The 21,324-nt window shown below is 37.3% G+C and overlaps 1 long non-coding RNA gene across 1 annotated transcript; it reads right to left on the bottom strand.

The window, feature by feature from the left end:
- Positions 1–16,715: 16,715 nt before the first annotated feature.
- Positions 16,716–20,957, bottom strand: LOC139775870 (uncharacterized). Its single transcript, XR_011718951.1, has 2 exons — positions 20,826–20,957; positions 16,716–18,382 (listed from the first exon to the last, which is right to left on the bottom strand). It is a non-coding gene; the product is annotated as an uncharacterized lncRNA (long non-coding RNA).
- Between the last annotated feature and the right edge of the window lie 367 nt (positions 20,958–21,324).

The following is a 21,324-nucleotide window of genomic DNA, read 5'->3' as shown; positions in this document are numbered from 1 at the left end:
CGCGATGCCATGCTGGAAATTAGCGTAAAAATCGCTACCAGGCTTTCACGCGATCGCTCAAGTGCGCGTGCGTGCGAATTGAATCGCAATGAGCGTCACCAGAAATGTTTGGCGTCACCAGAAATCAATTTCATGCGTAAAGACCGTTATCGGACCACTTCTAATAGCATTTTGTTTATTCCAATTGACGAGGAAAATAACTTAATAGTACTTAAAACACAATAGAATGTTTTTCATCACGTATTGTATTATAAGTAACAGTTCAAGATATTAGCGATATTAATATTTATTAGCAATTAATAACACAATGTTAAGCAAAGTAATCGCTCATGAAAAGTAGCAAGAGAAAATCAATAGAGTCGCTGTCAAGTACGCCACGCGAGTATCGAGCACTGCCTTATTTTCGATAACGCGCTGAACCTCGTAAGAATCTGGGTGTTAAGTAAAGCAGGCATCGATCACTTAACGTTCGCCTCGCGGTAGGGCACGTATCGATCATACCGTCGAAAGATAGAAAGACACTGGGCGTTATCTCGCCCGGCGATTCAAAGCGACGGAAGTGAGCCGGGGGGGCGGAGGCGGAAGAAGCCGGTTTTTCGGGAACGGCTGCCGCCGTAGGTGTCGAAGGGACACGAGGCTCGAACGAGCCCGCAATTAGGCGGTCCCGGGGTCGACGACGGGCGCAGCGACGGGGTCGGGCATTATGCAAAGCAGATTTTAAATTTAGATGCGGCCCACTGTGGCCCATACACACATACCCGCGCGCTAGCACGCCGTTCGTGTGGCGTGCGCGAACCCACGCGGGCCACACGTAAGAGCCTGTAAGCGTGGGTCGTGTCGTGCTCGACAAATTAGCGCGTTTTAAATCCAATCCGTGCTGAAAGGGGGAGTCGTTGTGGACGGCTATGCCGGGGATGGGAACGAGAATGCGGGGAGAAAGGGAATAGAAGGGTGGCTGTGTCGGGCTGTTTTGCATTTCTCGCGCGCGCGCCGAACATTTGAGGTGTAAAATATTAAATCCAGGCGCCTCCGCCATATCGCCTACGTCCTCGGCAGGGAGGCAGGATAGAGGGAGAGAGAAAGAGATAGATAAAGTGGAGGAAAGGGCGATAGCGGAGAGAGCGGAAAGGGGTCGGAAGCTGCCCCCCAGAAGGGGAAGGAGGATACGGCGAGGCGGCTCTGCGGCGCGCACTCAGCAAGTTTACATTTAAATGTAAAAGTGCCGAGTGCCGCTAGGCGAAAGCTGCTGTTTTGCATTCGAAAGCTCATGATTGCCTCTGAGCTTTGCTTTTGATGCCGAGGCATTTCGCGCTGTCGACAGGCGGAGAGGTGCGTCGCTAAAGTCTGGTCGACTTCGGCTCCGGTCGAGATGGAGCATGGAGCGCGCTACAGAGAGGCGCTCCAGCTTCGTTCCATGCACGTCGTTTCACATTCGGACGCTTTCGTCGATTCCGATTCGATTTCTTCGTAGCAAAAAGCTACGAAAGGATTTTTTTTTTAGTCGCGTTCTTCACGAATAACCTGTGCGTCGAGAAATTTAGGAATTTGCAAAAACTAACTTTCAGAAATATGCAATTTTCTTATTTTTCATTTAATTTCAGATAGACTTCACTTTAGACGAAATATGCTCAGATTATATACGTTATGATATGCGAGGGCGTACCACGTTGTACTGCGTGCGTCAATGATACCATTGCATTTTCCACAGATATTACATTTTCCGCAAAACGCCGTCCTTCGGACACACGTGCACTCACCCTCACATACATATACACGTGCCCGCGCGCGTTCGCGCGCGCGAGCGCACCTACACGTTTGTCCGTTTGATTTCCGGGATCTAATCAATTCTCGGAAGGCGAAACGACAGACGAGCGGGTTACGAGGCGAGCTAGCCGTTATTCCTCTAATATGTATGTTTCTTATGAGCGCCGGTAAAAGGGCTCCGTGCAATTTCCTATGATAGATCGAGTCCCGCGGACAAGTTCCATTACGGCCGGCTCTGAATTATTGAGCTGGCAATTCCCCGGCGACACGCGGTACGCCCTGCATCAAAGTGTCAACGGGCTCATTAAGCCTCCAAATCAGGTGAACTAACGCGGTAACCGTTCGACCGTTCCGTTCGTTCGGGTTCGTCGATAAACACCCTAGTGGTTTAATTTGAATTTGTTCACGCCATTATGTGCGTATTAAGGGCTCCGACACCTTTTCGTTCAATGACTCATCAAGCTTCGATTCCAGCTTCTCTTTTGTCGGTATAAAAGAAGCATATATAGAATATATAATAAATTATAAACTAAAGCATGACGTCTTTATGTTAAATAAAATCATAAAAGTTTTAATAGATATAAGAAATGTTATATTTAAGATATTATTTTTATTCACTATAAAACGTAAACACGAATGGATAAAAATACAGGATTACAAAAATAAAAGTCATTAAAGATTTTTGTATAAAGAAAACCTTTATCTACTTAATTTTTAAAGTAAAAATTATAAAAGGTTACAAAGTTGCGTGATTCATCCAAAATATGACGCACCGCGCGATTTCCGCAAGTGACAAGCACTGCGTATTGCCCGATGAGGTTATGAAATATCAAGTATGTTTTATCGTCGCGATCGACAGAATATACGCAACGATACACCACAGGGGATGAAGTGTAATGTTACTCTCTCGTCGCGGTTTTATTTCATTTTTTTTTCTTTCGTCCCTTGCGGTCGGAAAGGAGCGCGCATTTGCATTTCTCTCTCCACGGATCGAAAAGCGGAAGATGGCCGATGCAGATTACGACTATCTGTAATCCCTTGAAATAGGACCTGTTACTATAAACTGCTGCTTGTATCTGCGATCGCTAGAAGGGCCGAATTGGCACGATCGTTATCTCAAGTCGCCCTTCTGGTCCATATGCTGGGCTAATAAGAGCCCTAATAACGGGTACCCCACCCCTTCGGTATATGTGGGGACTGTCACTAAATATTTTTCTTCCTCAACGGTTGCTCTGGGAGTTCGTCCGTGATGCCATGACGCATATGTCCTCAACGGACGGCTTATTTCGACAAAGATCGATTTTTACATTCTCAATATTTAATAAAAAAAGGCTTAAGTTAGATTTATCTAATCACTTTGTTGGAAAATGCATTGACATCAAATTTCCTTTTTGCTGTGTATCGTAAAAATGACTGTAATTCTTGCACATTATATTTGCATAATAATATATTTTATCTCAATAATATATAACTATAATATTTCTTTCTTTCAACAAAAAGTATTTTAGTGAAAGATGTAAGCTGTGGAGATTAAGGAAAATTGTTCTGTATTTTTCTTCAGACAACGCGCGATGAATAAAAATATCCCTTCAGTTTTATCAGATGCTAAAACCATCAGATCAAAGCTTTACATAAAGATAGCTCCTGCATTTAAGGCTGAATATAGTATATATATATATTTTTACTAACTCTGTTTTCGCTTCGAATGCAAATGGCTCAATCACGCGTTCGGGGGGGCACTGCAGTGGTTGGTGCTTACCCGCGTAATTTATTCGTAAGGGCGTTAAAGTTTCATAAGTCGTGCACATAAAATGCACTCGAGAATGGAGAGTAAGAGTGTCCACCCCCTCGCCACCTCTCTATCTCGTTGCGCCGCTCTCGCTCCCTCCTATCCACCCGCCCACCCTTCCCGCCATCCCTGGCGCGGCAGAAAATTATGCAGATGGCGGAGAAAACCTTTGATAAACACGACAGTCTCTGATCGTTATGCAGATCCGCGCCACTGTAAAATGGCGGCAATCTCTCCCTCTCACTCGAGCGGCCGCCAACCATCCCTCGCGTCCTCATCCTCCCTCTTCCCGCTCGCCCTCCTCCCTCTCGCCAGTCCACTGGACCCCGGAGGGTGTTTCAGTTTCTCACTCCCCGCCACCCTCATCTCGCTCCTCCGCAGCTAGCGCTCCTGATTTTCACACCCCGGCCGCGGCGGCGACGGCGACGGCACCGCCACACCAAGTCGAGAGGGTGGAAGTACGCACCCTCCCGCTCACGGTTCAACTTGTCTAACGCGTCTGCGCCGGGTCGTACCACCCGATATATATATATGCGCTGCGATTTCATTGGAAGATCCTGGTGCCGCTCGAAGAGCCACATGCACACAGACCGCACACACGAGGCCACCCATCCACTCACTCACCCATCCACCCACCCATCGCCTGTCGTTGCCGTCGTCATCGTCGCTCGGGGGTACTTCGGCACCCTGGCAGTCACTGAGACACTAGTAAAGAGAGCGTATACTTTATACCTACATCCTGCCACCCGCGCCACCAAAATGGTCGTGAAGACACTTTATCGTTCCATTTTTCTCCCGGCAAACGAGCCCGGGCTCCGAGCCCGTGAAATCCTTAGAAACTCAAGACCGGGAAGCAAGCAGCGATCGCATTTCCATACATTCGGATGACGTAACACCCAATAAAAGTCAATTAACCGTGAGAGTGTACAACGACGATCCTTGTATATTCTCACGAACTAGGTCGCCGCTATATCGAGCAACTGACAATGGGGATGTTCTCACCTTTGATCATATTATTTTGACGCATTACCATTACATAGGATTTCTCTTCAAAAGAAACACTTTTGGATTAAACATGCTTTTGCGACATCTAAAAAACTAATTCGAGAACTTTGATTTTAATGTCCTCAAAGAAACTCGCATTTTATTATTTTCCTATATGCTAAATGGTCCTAAGATAACTTTTTGCCAAGTTATCCCGCGTAAAAATAAAATAATGTTTTATAACTTTAAAGAATTTCGGGCCGTTACGTCCACGTTCTACGAAGATAAACGTCCTCGACGAAGGCTTTGATGGAATCGTTAATGCACGCCACACACTGGAATATTCCATTATACGACCGATGCTGCTGACGTCATCGACTACAATCACAGGTATCCCGCTGGCATAACGTAATTTCCTGAACCGAGTGTCTAGATGTCGAAGCCCACCCTTCGCGATAGCTGTCACACATTTATTTCGTTATGTACTTAAAACCATTGGATGTTATACTCGTATCATATATAATTGTTCTTCCGACCTACTTTCGATATCACTCATTTATCAATATGATATATGATACCCGAGATACAGTTCTAGTCTAGATTACAGTTTTCTAATTTTTCTATACGAGAAAAATTAGAAATCTTCTAAACATCACATTGAAAGAATGACCGTTATTTCAACGTTGATATTACAAAAATTATAGAATTATATAATATCGAAAATTAAGAAATTTTTGACACATTTTTGAAACATTAAGTTTAAGAAATCTAGAAAAGTAAAAATGCACTTTTTAAATTTAAAATGTTTAGTTTGACGTTTAATAGTTGAGACATTTGTCGAGACATTTTGCCATCAAATTTTACTCAAAAAGAATCGATTCTACATATATAAACTCACAAGATAATGCAATTTCTGTATAGCTTGTATAGATCTACAAGATACCTATGACGTCATTATGATATTATGTAGCTGTTAACGAGCGGAAGGAATTATGTTACCTTTGAAGAGTAGTGTTTTTCAAAGCTCGTCTGTTTCTTGAACCCCTTGAAATAATGTTTTATTCATGCACACCGCGTCCATCGAAAGCGTTGGCCGAGCAGAGTTGCCTATATTTAAGTGCGTATAAACTTTTCCTTGAAACCATAGAATATTTTAGCACCTCGACTAATTGCGTGGTTACGTGCCGCGAATGAAAGTCTCGCTGCTGATCGTTTCGCACTTCCGATACTTTCGCGGTGTTGCAATTTATTTGAGGGAATAATTTAAAATACATAATAGAAGCGAGTCCCCTCTCCTCCATCCTCCACAATTCATTGAATTCCGAATAATGAAGCATGTTTTAATAACTGTCAGAGAATTGAATCATGAAAGATATTTACAAACAACAAATTATGAACAACAAATGTTTTCTTGTATGTAAATCCACTTTTTTAACTAAAATTTAATTAAAATTTGCAATTTTACATAACGTTAAAACTCTCCTGATAGCTGTAATTTCAAGCTAAGTCCTTTTAAAATTAACTGAAGAATAAAATTGTTTTTATTTATTTGAATACTTAAAGTTCAGAGTTGATTAAGTTTGATTAATTCGTTAATTTATTTACCATCTATCAATCAAATGTATCGATTATGATTATTAATTCAAAAAAATAGTTCTTTATACTTACAATAAACGGGTCGATCTATAGACATAGTTATGAAGCTATGATCATTACGTAATGCATAATTAAAAAAGTTCAGTCAAACTAGTTAGCGATCGTGAGGCTCGTGAATGAAGCTTATTGGATTTAGAGCGCTCTTGTTGGAAGAGCACACTCTTTATGAAGTTTCGATCAAGACAAGTCGGGAGGAAATTGTCGTCCTGCCCGATTGGTCGGCATATCACGAACGCTCGGGGCGTGGCTCGATTACTAGCTCTCGGCCAACCGTTCTCTCCTTTCAATTATTATTTAATTACGCTAATTGCCCGCCGCCGAGTCCCGGCCTCTTGCGATTTGCGAGCCGTCCGGGGGAGCGGCGATCGTTAAGCTGGAATAAACTTCGCGGGTTCCAAATGAATCGGGCTCGCTTGGATGTGATCATCGCCGTCACTAAGTAGGAATGCGCTAATTAATTTACTCGACATGCAAATTGCCGTAGTCGCAATTTTTTATATTACCATTTCTTTGTTTATTGTGACCTTTTTTCATATTTTTAAAATATTACTCGGACTTTCCGTTAAATGTTCTATAATTTTTTTTAACTATAATAGGAAATGCCGGAATTAAAAATGTATATGTAAGAAAACATTAGAAAAATGTTTAAAATATTTTTAACGTTTGTGACATTTTTTAAACGTTTGTTAAATGTTTATTTTGAATGTTTGTGTTGATTGAGATGTACAAGTGTATTTTTTATTTCTATATTATTATTATTATATAGTTATAGTATTTGCTAAAATTATAGTTGTAATAAATAATCTTATATAAATAGTAGATATAAAAATTGTCTATATTTAAATGGAAATATACTATTAATGAAATATTATACTATGTACATATATTTTTATAAATTTGTAAGCAAGAATTGAAATAATCTTTTTTATTGAGACGGCATTTTGTTAGTTTCGTAGATTACCAATTCAATGAAATGATAAACGAATATCTTGTGCGATCCTGCGTAAAAATCTTCGTGTGAGTGTGAACGAGCACTTGGCACCCACGCAAATTGTTCCGCAATGTCGAGCACCGTTGTTCGCCGTTTCTTTTTTGTTACGTCTCGTATGCGGCCGCAGAAAATTCCGTGGAATTATGCGGGGCAGCATAACGTGCGCCGGTACGTGTAGCAGCAGAGGATCGCGGACGAATCGGGACACGTGAGCATAAATTGGCTTGACGCAGAATCGGCCTGACAGTTTAACTATGACAAAAGCACAATAGAATGCGCCGTTTCCTGAATGCAGCATGCGGCTGTAATTTCTCTGTCCGTCCGTCCCGCGTTTTCTCTTTCTCTCTACCACGCGTCTCTATCCTGCTCTCATTTTTTTCTTCCCTATATCGTTCGCGGCCCGTTTTGAAATGGCGGATATTGCGGACAGTTTAATGCCGCGCCAACATCACGACCGCTCGTTAGCGAACGATGCTTCAGTTAAATCAAATTCACCTTGTGAGTTTCGCGTAATCAGCCAGTGACATTAACCAGCAATGGGTTTATCAGTTTACTCGTTCTGCTTGCTTCTGGAGACTTGTCGATGACTTTTATTATTCGACTGCAACCGCAGCTTTAATTTATTATTTTTTAATTATTTGCAATTATTCCTCAAATCGTAATTTTAATTTTGATATAGAAAACAATTTAGTTTATTACATATCGTAAACTTTGCTTGTAATACGCCACACGGGAATGTAAGATTTAAATAAAATTATATTTATATATTTGAATGCACATAAAATTACATATCATAAATAAACTAAAAAAAATAGAATTTATATTGTTGTTAATATAGGATTATAAATTTGAGTTTTTTAATTATCTTTTTTTTCTATAAGAAATGTATAAAATTAAAAATGTTTTTAATAAAAAAATATTATGTGATAACTGTTAGCTATACGGATATCTGTTTTAAACTGTCTTATTTCAATTGGGGATATATCTCTGTTAGATTATTTTGAAATATTGTTTCACCGTAGCTATGGTGAATTTTCCGCGAATCTTCCATCTCGGCTCTAACTGGTCGCCGTGTGATGACGGTTATTACCATGATGCGCCGTTTCCTGCGTCCGTGAACGAGCATGTCTGGTACAAAATCAACACGGCATTCCATGCTTGGAATTACAGATATCCCCGCAAAAAGGCAATAAACGTCAAATCGAAGTGTGTCATTAAATTACCACCTTTTTTCTGATATTTTTGGATCCGAGCTAACGTGACTTTGAACTTATTGCTACCTGCTTACTTATTATCTACGAAAAAAGCACTCTATCCTCTGATTACAAATCTTTTTTTGATTATCTAAAGATATAGAGAAAAGCGGGAATAACTTCCAGAGAATCAATTATTTAAATAAGGTTACTGAATAATAAAGAAATATCTGACAGCTTGTTGAAACATTTTAATAGATTCAACTTAACAACTCTGAAAATTCTATTAATATAATTTAAAAAAAAGGAAAAATAATTTTTAAAAATTATTAAAATTGCAGCTATCTCACAATTTACTTTGTCGGTCAGTTAGTCATAATAATAAAATATTGTTCTCTGGATGTATTTTATATTGCTTGTAACTTACGATAATATTGATTGTTAATTATTTATTAACATTTTAGTAGTGAAAAATTATGTTACAATTATATCGCTCTGCAATTATCTTTTAACATAAAAATTAAAGCGTTGATAAACTTTGCAAAGAGCGCGACTGCTTTCCCGTGTTGTTCTTCAACGATTCACGGTGCATCGTACCCCTGCGTTCGGATATACATAAAACAACGAATTTTCCACGTGGAACTCGACCTGGTTCTAAGTGGTTGTCGTTTGATGACGGTTATTACCATGATGCGCTGTTTCCTGCGACCGTGAGTATCTTCCACCCACGCTGCGGCGCGGCAAGGAAAACGCACGCGTGTCGGCCCGTGCGTGTACACGCACGAGTGGTACTTCGTGTGCACGATATGTACACGACCGGTATGTAACGACCTGCGCACGTCTACACGCGTACGTTTCATAAACGCATTCAGGGTCGGACTGGACAGGCAATGTAATGAGAAATTTCTCAACGACATCAGAAGCAACGCGACGTTATTCGCGTTCGCGTACCTCTTTATTCTGTATTACGCAAATTGTATTTTAAGCTAAATTGCAAACTCTACGACATATGTAGGTATTGTCTTGTGAATTTTGTTACTCCAAAAATGCAAAATTTATGACATATGAAAGATATACTATAGAAATATTGAAATTGAAAGTATATAATATATTATAACGATAAATGATAGTTTTTTAAAGCTTTATAATGTAGATTTTTCTTTATACCGGAAATTCTTTACATTTGAATTCTTTATACTTGAAAATATAATTAAGTCGCATGTATTCAGTGTCGTTATTTTATATAGGAATTAGATGAGACATTTCCAATTTAAGGGGTAATAAAATTCAAAATAATAATACATTCGAAAAGTTTAAAGATTAGAATTTAGATTACCTGCGTAAAAATTTAAATTCTTTTCCATTGGATTATCTAGTGTTTTATGTTTATATGTGTAAAAGCTTGACACAAAAATTGATATGAGAGAGAAAAAGAGAGAAATTTAAGTTGTATTTAAAATGCAACTTAAATTTCTCTCTTTTTCTCTTTCATATCGAGTCTTATATATACATATATATATATATATTATATATTTTTTATAATTACATATATATATATATATAATTTAAATTTATATGTATTAATATTATTTAAGTCAAAAAGAAATATATATATATTTTTTATTTTATTAAAAGATTTTTTTTAGTTCGGGCCTGGGGTGCACCTCTCGGTTTCCCGCGACGGCGCATTTCGCTATTATATAATATATTCGTTTACACAGAACATTATTGTCGCAAATATGTCATTAACGTCGGAAATCAGCGGCCCGTACTCGTAACCGCCCTTGCGTGATGCGGTTCCCCAGGATCTGCCGCAATGGAGTCCTGTGCGCCGGGCGCGGAGGATTCCGGCGGTCGGCCCCGCGTGCCGGAAGTCGCCGATACGTCATTGTTCCTGCTAAACGAATCGCTGCTGCCGGAAAGAACGGGTGTCACGACACCTTTGTCTCGGCTCTTGGAAACGCGCGCGAGCCGCTCCGGCATAATGATCATTTTCGGTTTGTAAATGCGATTGCTCCATATTTCACCAAGGCTAACAGCGACGTTGTTATAGTCAAGGATATAAACGTTGATATTGTCGTTAGATTGATAGGTTGTTTTGTGTTATCGACCATTTAGCATTGTTTCGTGATTAGATAATTGAGCGCTGGAAAAAAACACATTTGATTACAAAATTGAGAGAACCTACATTAGTTGTAATTTCTATCAACAGCACTATTTTATATCGTGTTTTATATTCTATATAATGCAGTTGTATTTTATTTAAAATTATTCCTTGAATCCCTGATCACTGTGTATTTAATTATTCATGTATTAAATTAGAATCTTCTTGCTTTTGCTTACACTTGCTTTTAATAAAAATGTTTTATGTGTTTTTCCTGCAATTGTCCATTCAATTTCTCTGTCGGTTTATATCGAGCGAATCAGTACATTTTGTGAGTAATAATTGCAGACGAGGGCATCAATGAAAATACGACGCCGACCTCATCGGTGTTTGTTCGCCGTATTCTCCGATTCGAAGATCGTTGTCTAGTTCGCGACAAGAAACTGTCTCACCCGTTTTCTCTTTCTCCTTCTCTCTCTATCCCGGCGGTAATAATATAATTCAATCCAAGAGAATGAGCGAGCGAGCCAATAAGAGGCCCCCTTTAATCGGGTTACTTCGTTACCGCGTTACTCCGTTACTCGCGACGGTGATATCAGCGGAATATCAATTATAGTGATTAACCAAGACGCTCGGCGCAAACTTCGACTTCCCCAGGGACACGGGACGAAAGAGAGAGGAAGAGGTTCGCGAGTTCGAGACGAGGGAGAGGGGGAGAGAATAACATCTTTTGTCGGTCGGGAATTAGCCGAAGGAATATTCAAATCCACCGTCCGTTCGAGCGACGATCTTCGAGGCATTTCAATTAAGAGCAAAATGCTGCCGAAGGACTCGCCGTTGCTTTTCTTTCCCTGTCGAAACAAGGAATTCTCTCGAGAAATTTTTATCTCGATCTTTAATATCCCAATTTGAAATTATGTTAAACACTTTTACCGCAAATTGCGAACGAGGTAAACGAGATAAATAATGAAATTGTGTATCTTGGGAAAAATCTTAGGGTATCTTCCGCGAAAAAATGTGTCTCAATATTTTTTCTGATTATACTAAGCTTTAATAAATTAGATCGTTTTTATCATTAAATTGAAGATCATTAATATTATACTAAAATCCTTGTCCGATCCCGCTTAATATAATCAATAGGAATAAACAAATATTTAAATTGTTCCACATTTCCCGTGTCCCAATCATCGCGAATTAATCGAAGCGGAATTGCTACCAATTATCCGGATCCACTGACTGATCTCGCACTCGTCGCGACCCTGAATACGGACAATGCATTAGGCACGGGTTCGTGATCTGGTAAAATTAGGCCCGAGGCCACATTATAATAATGCGGGAATCGGACGAAGTCCCCCGAGGGTGGGTGATCTGGCGCGGAGCAGAAGTATGTATCGCGACGTGTACAGCTGTCCACGTGGCGTGCGTCCATTGTGGACTCGGCGCGTTGGATTAACCAACCGTAAACGCCGAAAATCTAATTGACGAAATACAATTTCACGTCGACAATGGTCGCCGCGACGGATTATCGCGCGCTCGCGTCGATACGCGACCGGCTGTACTTTCCAAAAATTACGTTGAAATCGGCTTCGACACATTCCTCCCTCGATCCGATTCGACACGGCCAAAGGATTCGGCGAATCGCGCGAATCGTGCTAACGATTATTCTTTCACCGGGCGGACCGCGTGACGACGCTAAGCCGTCCGGCAAACCTTGGAGAGCCCTCCTTCGCATTCGATCATCGTGCCGAACATACGGCGAAAGAAGATTTTCCTCGGGGAAACCGCAATGTAATATATAACGCATTGTAAAACGCATTGTTGCAAACTGTCAGGTTTTTTAACAAAATATTTCTCTCTTTTGTTTACGCTTACATATTGAACGATTGCACCAATATATGTCAATTTTAACAATACAGTTTTATAAAATTCTAAGAATAATTTAGCGTATCTACATGATTTTATTAAGTTTATTAAACTATATATTTAGCTGCAAAATTGTATTGTTTTTAAGTCGATTTTTTCTGTTTGAAAGGTGTAATCTTATTTATTAACGTGTCTGTTTTAATAAATATTTGTTTCAAAACATACTTGAAATTGTAACATAATTCGCTCGCATATATCTCGTGTTTTTTTTTTATAAATCCTGCTAATCTCTCGTGTCGAATTTTCAGGAAGAGTGGCTACTGCGCGATGTTTTCGAATTTCCATCAAAAAGATCGAATCACCATTTTCCTCTTCCTCTCGCTTTACGTAGCGGGGGAACGGCGTATTAAGGGTGAATTATCGCAGAATCAAAATAATTCGATAGATGGGGTGGCGTATTACAAGAGGGACGAATATTTCTGCGCGTTGGGGTGCCAAAACATCTCGTGCTATTCGAGAAAGTATTGTCAAAGGATCATTATCCTTTATTTTTGTTTGTCACAAAATTATCTGATCAGCTCTATTTGTATTTTATCGTATTAATATCACGATTCCGCCAAAAACCGATCTGAATTTTAATGAAATCGATGACATATTTTTAGACACGCTGGAAGAAAGGACGCATAATCACCGAAGGTCAATTCTTTTCACGTCGAGCCTGGTTCGTATTTATTCATTTGAGCTAATTTTTTGGGCGTGGATGCGCCTATTAGATTTTCGTGTTATGCTTTAGGGCAGATTGGCGCCGTGGCTTGGAAAAAATAGCGTTAATGCAGCTGCCAAAATTGAGGCAATAAAGCTTGCAAAAGTATATGTTCGATATTTGTTGGCAATTATTTTTAAAGCATCTATTTGTGCAACAATAAATATATAGCTAAACTCGATTTTATCAAAAATAATATTTAAACATGTTAAAATTAAGTCAACAGAATTTGATTATAAATACTATAGTAATTATATGAAATGGGATAATACTTTTTGGTATTTGCTTCAACTTTTAAAATCTCTCCACGTATTTTGTATCAATTTTTCGTGATGTAACAACAATAGAAACCAAGACATAACGCGATTCGGAAAAGTGGCAGGCTACAGGATTAAGAATCGCCATTGTCAGTCGAGATTCGACGAGCGATCCGCGGTGCCGAGAGCGAGCTTAAAATACAGAAAGGCAAACGGTAGCGTGTCAAGGGCCGTCAGGTGGTCGTTTTAAAAGGACACAATGGCTCAATTCGGGACGAAAATCCGCCGGCTAAATCTCCCATTCAAATGCGATCTCAATCCCCTGCGTCAAACGGGGCCTAAGTAGGTACTTAGATGCACATTTGGCTTGAAATTCGTGATAGCTCCCACCATGGAGAGCGATTTTGTGATGCTTATCGGCACTTCTGTGACCCAAGTGGTATCTAACTACGTCACGTTGATATATTTTGAATTTCATCATCTTTATGGGCGTTCTAACGTGTTACACGCTTCCCTCATTTTATGCATGTTGATGCAAATATTTGTCAGTTGCATACTAAATTAAAAATAAAAAGTTTATAATTAAAAAATCTTAATAAAATCAAGCTATAGATATATTCAATCGCATTATGCCCGACTCTAAAAAGATAATACGATAAAATTATGCTATAGATATACCTCGGCAAAAATATATTTAAATCAAAACAAAGTTTAATATCGGAATATATCGTTCGTTTTAATTAATTGAAAACATTTATGTATGGGCGTTTGCTCGAATACGCAATATCGATTTCTATATTTATCTGCGATTATATATTATCCCGGCGATTGTACATTCTTCATTTTCGTTACAGTTTTGATAGCCTTAGTGATGTTAAAGTTTAATATCGAATTCTCGCGAGACCTTGATTCCTCGAAATTGATCACCGGACGGAGAAGTTTCACGAGTTATCTCGGAAACCCTCGGTGTTGTTTTCAGTCGGTGGCAACGGAGACTCCCTTTAAACACGCCCTTGCGTATACAATTAGCCGCGATCGCCCGCGGGAGCTCCGATTACGCCGACGGGAATAATTAGTTTTAATTGACCCGCCCGAAACTTATCCCGCTAACGCATTAAGGCCAAAGTTATACGGCCCGCCAGGAGGTTTAGGTTTTGCGAAGCGCGCGAGCAGGCAGGTAAGGTATACACGTACTACGTGACACGGTTGGTAAACCCGAAGCTGCCTTTGTTAAGCTCGGATTCTGAGTGCCTTTGATACGTGTACTTGCACGCTAACTAACCAACCTAAGCTATCCATAGTGGTTACTGGTTACGTGGCTGTGCGCGACGTATACAGGGTGTTTTCGACCAAACGTATCCTCGTTCAGCCTGAGAAGTTCCCCGATGAGTTGGGAATTCGTTCCCGAATATCAAAAACGTTCGCCCAAAGAACGTTTATTTAGAGAGATATTGAAGAAAGATTAGAATGTCTTTAAAACTACTTTACTTTTTCCCTTTAGAGCAAATCTAATTTAAACTATTACACAATATCACGATATAAACTTATATATATAATATATATATATATATATACAATATAATACAATATTATATAATATATAACTTACCACAATATAAATAATTTTAAATAGCTACACAATTATTTAGAAGCATCAAGTTGTTTTTTAAAGTATACTTCTCTGAGAATTAAATGAAAATAAAGGAAGATTTGAAGAAAACAAGCTATTATATTCGTAAAAATTTTTGAAGAAAAGCATCTTTGGTTTAAACTCCGTATGAATATTTTGAATATTCTATATATGATATACGTGTGTGTACACATTTGTACTACACTATAACGCTGCTTTATTATCGATTCGATGTTGGTATCTCAGCAGAGATTTCTGCGAAACTGTGGGCACTTGCGCAAATATTTGTCGAGCGATTTCAATCAAATTTCGATAATATCGCACGCGATAATTTTAGCTCGTTCTTATTCCGCTAAAGTTCCCATTAATTAATCGCATTTTTTTTAAAATAATCTATGGAAATTGCCAGCGAGGCGTTTGCCGATACGATAAACAATGATCAACAATAATCAACAATATTTTGGTAAAGCTACGTTTGGTAAGCAAGAAATTTTATAAAAAATCTACTCTTAAAAATTTTTAATAGAACTGTACGACTCACCACGAACGCGTCGATCTACTCCCAACTACGAAGTTTTCGTTTCGCCTTCATTTCCGCGCCGAATCCACGTCCCTCTCCGCTCGCTGAAAACATGATAGATCGAACGTCTCTTAATTTTCGCACCACCGTATTGTCGAGCGAGGTGCGCGTTATCTCGCGCTTCCTCGTCTTTAGGGCCTTGTAACGCATGTAACGTATGGTATGTTACGTTACGTTTTTCTATGTGAACGTGCCACGTAAGGTGGCGTAAGACGCTACGGCAATGTTCGTGCACTGGCCCTTACCTGGGCACCTGGGCACGTTCGACGTTCCGCGGATTGACGCTCCCATCCGTCCGCCATGATTTTTCGGCGCCTTTCTCCGCGCATGGCCGAGCGCGCGCGAGCGCGGGATACATATCCAGCCGGGAATTGAATTTCCTCGGTAATTTTAATGCCATTGTGAGCCACCGAGGACGAGAGGAGAGAAGACTCTCCGAGACAGAGGATAACTAGCGCGGCTACCGGCTGTGCAGTGTGCACACAGCTCCCGACCCGACCTCGTCTCGTACCCGCGAAAGTTAGCTGCAGGTTGCAGGCGAAACGCGCGTCGCCACCCCTCGCGTAGACTCGAAATAACAAGCGCGGTCGTGTTCGAACGCTCCTGTCCCGTGAAACGAAGACCGCATCATGAAAAACGAGAAAAAAAGATAATGGTCTGCTCAAAAGTTACAACTTTACCTTTTTCATCTGTATGTTTCCTAATTTTGAATGCTATTATAACGTCGTCCTGTTATAAGTATTGCTCTTTTGTTTACTTTATTATTATATTTTCATGATAATTTCAATAATGCTACACTTATAAAAGAAAGATAAAAATATCAGTAAGGATTTTAGAAAGTTGAGGAAAAATTATAGCGTCTCAGCCACAAAATATGAAGTTGAGGTAAACAAATTAATAATTTGTATAAACTGAAGAAAACAAAATAATGTTAACATAATTAATTAATATTTAACTAACTGTTAAATAGTAGTACGGTTAAATAGATTACAAGAACATAATAATGTAAAATAATTGTATTAATGAAAAATGTTATTAATACAAATAGCGTATCACGAAAATAGTCACTTTGCGGTTGAAAATGCTGTGGATTTAGATAATCGGAGAAGATTTGAAAGAACGTGTGCAACTCGTATCATGCTTGCTTTAGACAAAGTGTATTACCAATATCTGTACAATGCAATCTGAATTTCTCCGAAATTTTGAACAGGACGCGACACTTTACGTTGTATAAATAATGCCATTGCATAATTGCCCGCGACATGTAAATGCTGTTGTCTTCAAGATATAAAATACATGAAAAAATACACTCAAATATACTTATAAAAAAAAACAGCACTTATAAAACAAAATTATTGGTTTCCTAATATGCGTAATACGATCGAAAGAATATTCGAAGTTGTCGTGAATTTTTAGAAAATAAAAAACACAAGCAGGCTAGATGGTTATTTAAATCTTATACCTAAAAGTAGGAGAAAGTGGAGCAAAAACGGATGCTTTTTCGGATTTGTCTATCTACAAGAAATCAGAGAGTAAAAAGATTTTGCTGACCGTTAGTAGTCTTTAGTGGACTTTGAACTATAAGAAAACAAGGCTAGTTATTTGAAAAAAGATTTAACAAGGATAAAACGGGATTTTTTAAAAAGACATTATAGTACCCGATTTTGCTCCACCGGTAGAGTAAAATCGGTTGAAAGCATGTAAAACACCGAAGTTACAATTACAAAGTACAATTACGAAGTTTTGTTTTATCTTATAGCGAATTCGGGCGCTTGCACTGGTGCACACTGAGTGCGCACTAAGGCTTGTTTATAATCTATTCTTATATTTAAAGTTGCTTAAATACACATTTAAAAACTTTTTAGCCAAAAAAACAATCTGTAATAGCTATATAGATGCTGTACAAATCATTTTATAGACTAAGAAGTATTTAAGATGATCTGTAAATATAACAATTGATTAAAAACAAGCCTTAGTGCGCACTCAGTGTGCATTAGTGCAAGCGCCCGAATTCGCTATTAGTCAAATTACACTGACAATAGGAAAAAAATTTTCTGCATTTTTCTTAGTGAATACACATGCTTAATAACAAGGAAACTTTTCTTCATTTTAGTAAATGGAGTCAAGGTTGTTTGCAAACTAATATTTAATAAAATGCAGAAATTTTTTTTCTTAGTGTACAATACAAAAATGTATTTTATAAACAAAAATCACAAACAAAAGATATCCTCTTGCTCTACATTGTTGCCGGACTCATAGGCCCACCCTTGCATTTAATACACTGTATCCAGCGCTCGATTATTGTTGACAAATCATTGCAAGAGATGCGGACTTCATCTTCTTCCTAATCTGAGGATGAGCTGTCTTTCTGCTTTTTTTTCTTATTTAATTTATCAACTTTAGGGGCTTCTATTTCTAACTTCCTTTTCCGAGTGGCAGTCTCCATTTCCTGCTTTTTTGGGGCAGCTTCTAAAGAAGACAGACTTTCCTTTTTAGCTTTCTTTATCCTATCTACCAGAGTAGATCGAGGAATGTTATGGAACTTAGCAGCTCTTCCGTCGTTCATTTTCCCCTTCATAACATCTTTGATTGCTGCAGCCATGTTTTCTTCAGACCAGAGGTGCTGCATTTTCTGGGCAGCTTCTAAAGGAGACAGACCTCTTTTTTCAGCTTCCTTATGCCTATATTGTAGAGTAGAAAAAGGAACCTTATGGTTTTTAGCAGCTTCTCTGTAGGTCATTCCCTTATTAACATCTTCGATTGCTGCAGCCATGTTTTCCGTAGACCAGCTCTGTTTTTCAGTCATATCTAAAAAAATAATAATAGTAATAAATAAAATAAAATATTATATGTAAAAATTATAGGGTGAATGATATTTTTAAAAATATTTTTTTCCGATCATTGTAAGAATAAATAACCGAATAAAAATAATTTTACAATTTTTTACGCGAAAATTATATGAAAACTACAATTTTTTATGATGTTATTACAATTTTTTAGATTATTTTTATGTAATTTTTACATTAAACTATGCGATTTGTGCCATATTTGTAGTTTTTCATAAATTTACGTAGAAAGTTTTTATGCAACTACAACTTTTTAGATGTAAATACGCGATATGTTCAACATTTTACAAAAAAGGATGCCACTTATTGATAAAGATTAAGAAATTAGATAATTATTTATGAGTTGTTGCATATCTTACTTAGTTATTTTTATATGTGTGATCTATTGCATCTAACACAAAAAATATATTTTGTAAGATAAGAAAAGTATTTTATATATTTTTAATGTTTTTTTTTATATTTTATTTTTATATTTGTAATCTTGTGAGCCTTACTTTTATATTTTTATATTTTATATTCAATATTAAATTATAAAATTATAAAAATTATAAAATTTTATATTTTATTAGGCCGTGTATATTTATGCAAGTAGATAATTTTTAATATGTAAGTAAAATTCCTTATGGTTATTTACACACGATTAATAAATGAACTATATTTTGTAATTAATTTTGGGGATATTTTGAAGTAAATAAAACATATTTAAATCAACTTGTAAACTGTTTATTTTCTCTACGTTATAGTAAAACACTTCCAGAAGTGAAGATGAGTATTAAAAGAAATATTAAAAGGAATACGTCAATTTACATAATTGTTGTAAAATGTAGAAAATAGTGAACATTTCTTACGATTTATTATAACTTTATACGATTTGTATTTTTTCATAAAAATAGGAAAAATAGTACTGAATCTTGTATGAACTTATAATGCTAAGAAATATATTAGCCACGTATCACAGGGAATGTACTGACATAAAAAATTTAAATGCTTACGTGAAACTTGTTCAACTTGTTTAATGCTGTGTAAAAAGATGTAGAAAATTGTAAACTGTTATAATATTGCTAAAATGATTATAAATTGCTAAAAAAAAATTCATTAAGAGTTGTAGAAATATGTAAAAATAAACATTTTTTACAACTTCTACAATTTACTACATCTTCATAAATATGTTCATAAAATGTTGTTGAAACTTGTAAAAATTTTTAAATACTTTTTACAACTCATTATAATTTATTGCAATTTACCATGAATTTCTACAATTTTCACAAATTTGTAGAAATTTGCAATTTGTTGTTTAAAATTTCAATTTCTGGTAGTAAATGTAAAAGTAATTGTTCTAAAATTATTTCCACCAAATAATACACAACTGTTTTTTTTCCATTGTATGAGGAGTGGGTCAAATCCGGAATAAAAAGGAGACCAAGGCTAGTTGTCACACTTTTCAAATACTGATTTAAAAAAAATGTTAGCAATATTTCATAATACCGTACTACTACTTTATAATGCAGCTACATCCTTTAGGTGTAAGAAAGAAAATATTAGACTTATTTATATTTATACACAAAAAAGATATATAATTCTAAGTAGAATCGTGCAAATGTGACAACTTACCCCCATACCCAGGGTTGGTTGTCACATTACTCCGGATTGGTTATCATGTATCTTTCATATAGAGATAGAGGAAACATACGACAAATAATTCCTGGTTTAATATTTTATTAATATTAGTGACAGTTTCTTGTAGATTTAACTTAATAATATTTCGCAGCATAAATTAAACAAAAAATTAATGATTTTTAACTTGAACTTTGTTAATTTTAAACTTTGTAATATAATACAATTCTCTCATAAACTTAGAGTAAAGAAAAGAATAATAATTCTCATAAACTTTGAATCTCATCTCACTTGAGACAACTTATCTCGAACGGTCATTTTAAACAAAGAAGATTATATTTATAAACTATGTTGCAATGACGGTTAACTAAATACAGGAAAAATTATCTGAAACTATAATATTTCTTATGACTAAAAAGAAATTACGGTTAGTAATTCCAAAAACCAACGGGATAATAAAAATAGAGGTTTATTTACCACGTCCAATTTTTAAAAAATGCTCGTAGATATCACATGCGATATTTTTTAAACGAGCTATTTCGTACACCCGACTAGCACAATAGGAGCAACCTATACTATAGAGAAGAATATGCCACTTCATCTATTAAGTGAGATATAAGCTTTATGACAACTTATTCGTGTGTCCTCTAGCCCCGGTCTCCCCTACTCGGTTTTGCCTTAATACGAGAAGAATAATAAACACGGCGGTTGTACATTTCGCCGTACAAAGTAAAGATCAAAATTAGTACGATATACTCTCTAATACGTACAGAATGCAATGCTGCACTTACCGAATTTTTCTATACAGATGCTCTGTGTAGAAAGAGTCTACGACGGCTCGTTTTATTATTGCTCCGATATCGATTTTCTGGTTCGAAAACTTTACACTTTTCCTAAAGAAAAATATCGTGTGCACGTGGGCATTAACACAATTAATAACACGATTTAACCGAGGATAGCAGCACCTGTCACGAAGAAATAGAGGTACCCGGTCGATCAATAGGCTGCGTTCCTAGGTTGGCCTATGTATACTCCTTCTTTGGTTTAATAAAAAATAAAAATAAGAAAAGCGGGGTACCCGGTTATATTGTACTTTTCCTTACAATTCTATCGAAAATTATATTGATCATCTTGGACCACAGCCTTCAACTAAAAAAAGATATCGTTATATTTTTGTAGTCGCAGATGCATTTTCAAATTTTGTGTGGCTATTCGGAATACGATCAACTAGATTAACAGAGGTTTTATATAAATTAAATAAATTGGTTGTAAATTGGTATGTACATACAA

Source organism: Temnothorax nylanderi, unplaced genomic scaffold (genome assembly GCF_030848795.1).
Source record: "Temnothorax nylanderi isolate EJ_2023f unplaced genomic scaffold, tnyl_v1.0 TNYL_tig0107_pilon, whole genome shotgun sequence".
Classification (NCBI taxonomy): domain Eukaryota; kingdom Metazoa; phylum Arthropoda; class Insecta; order Hymenoptera; family Formicidae; genus Temnothorax; species Temnothorax nylanderi.
This window is presented reverse-complemented; position numbering and strand designations above follow the sequence as displayed.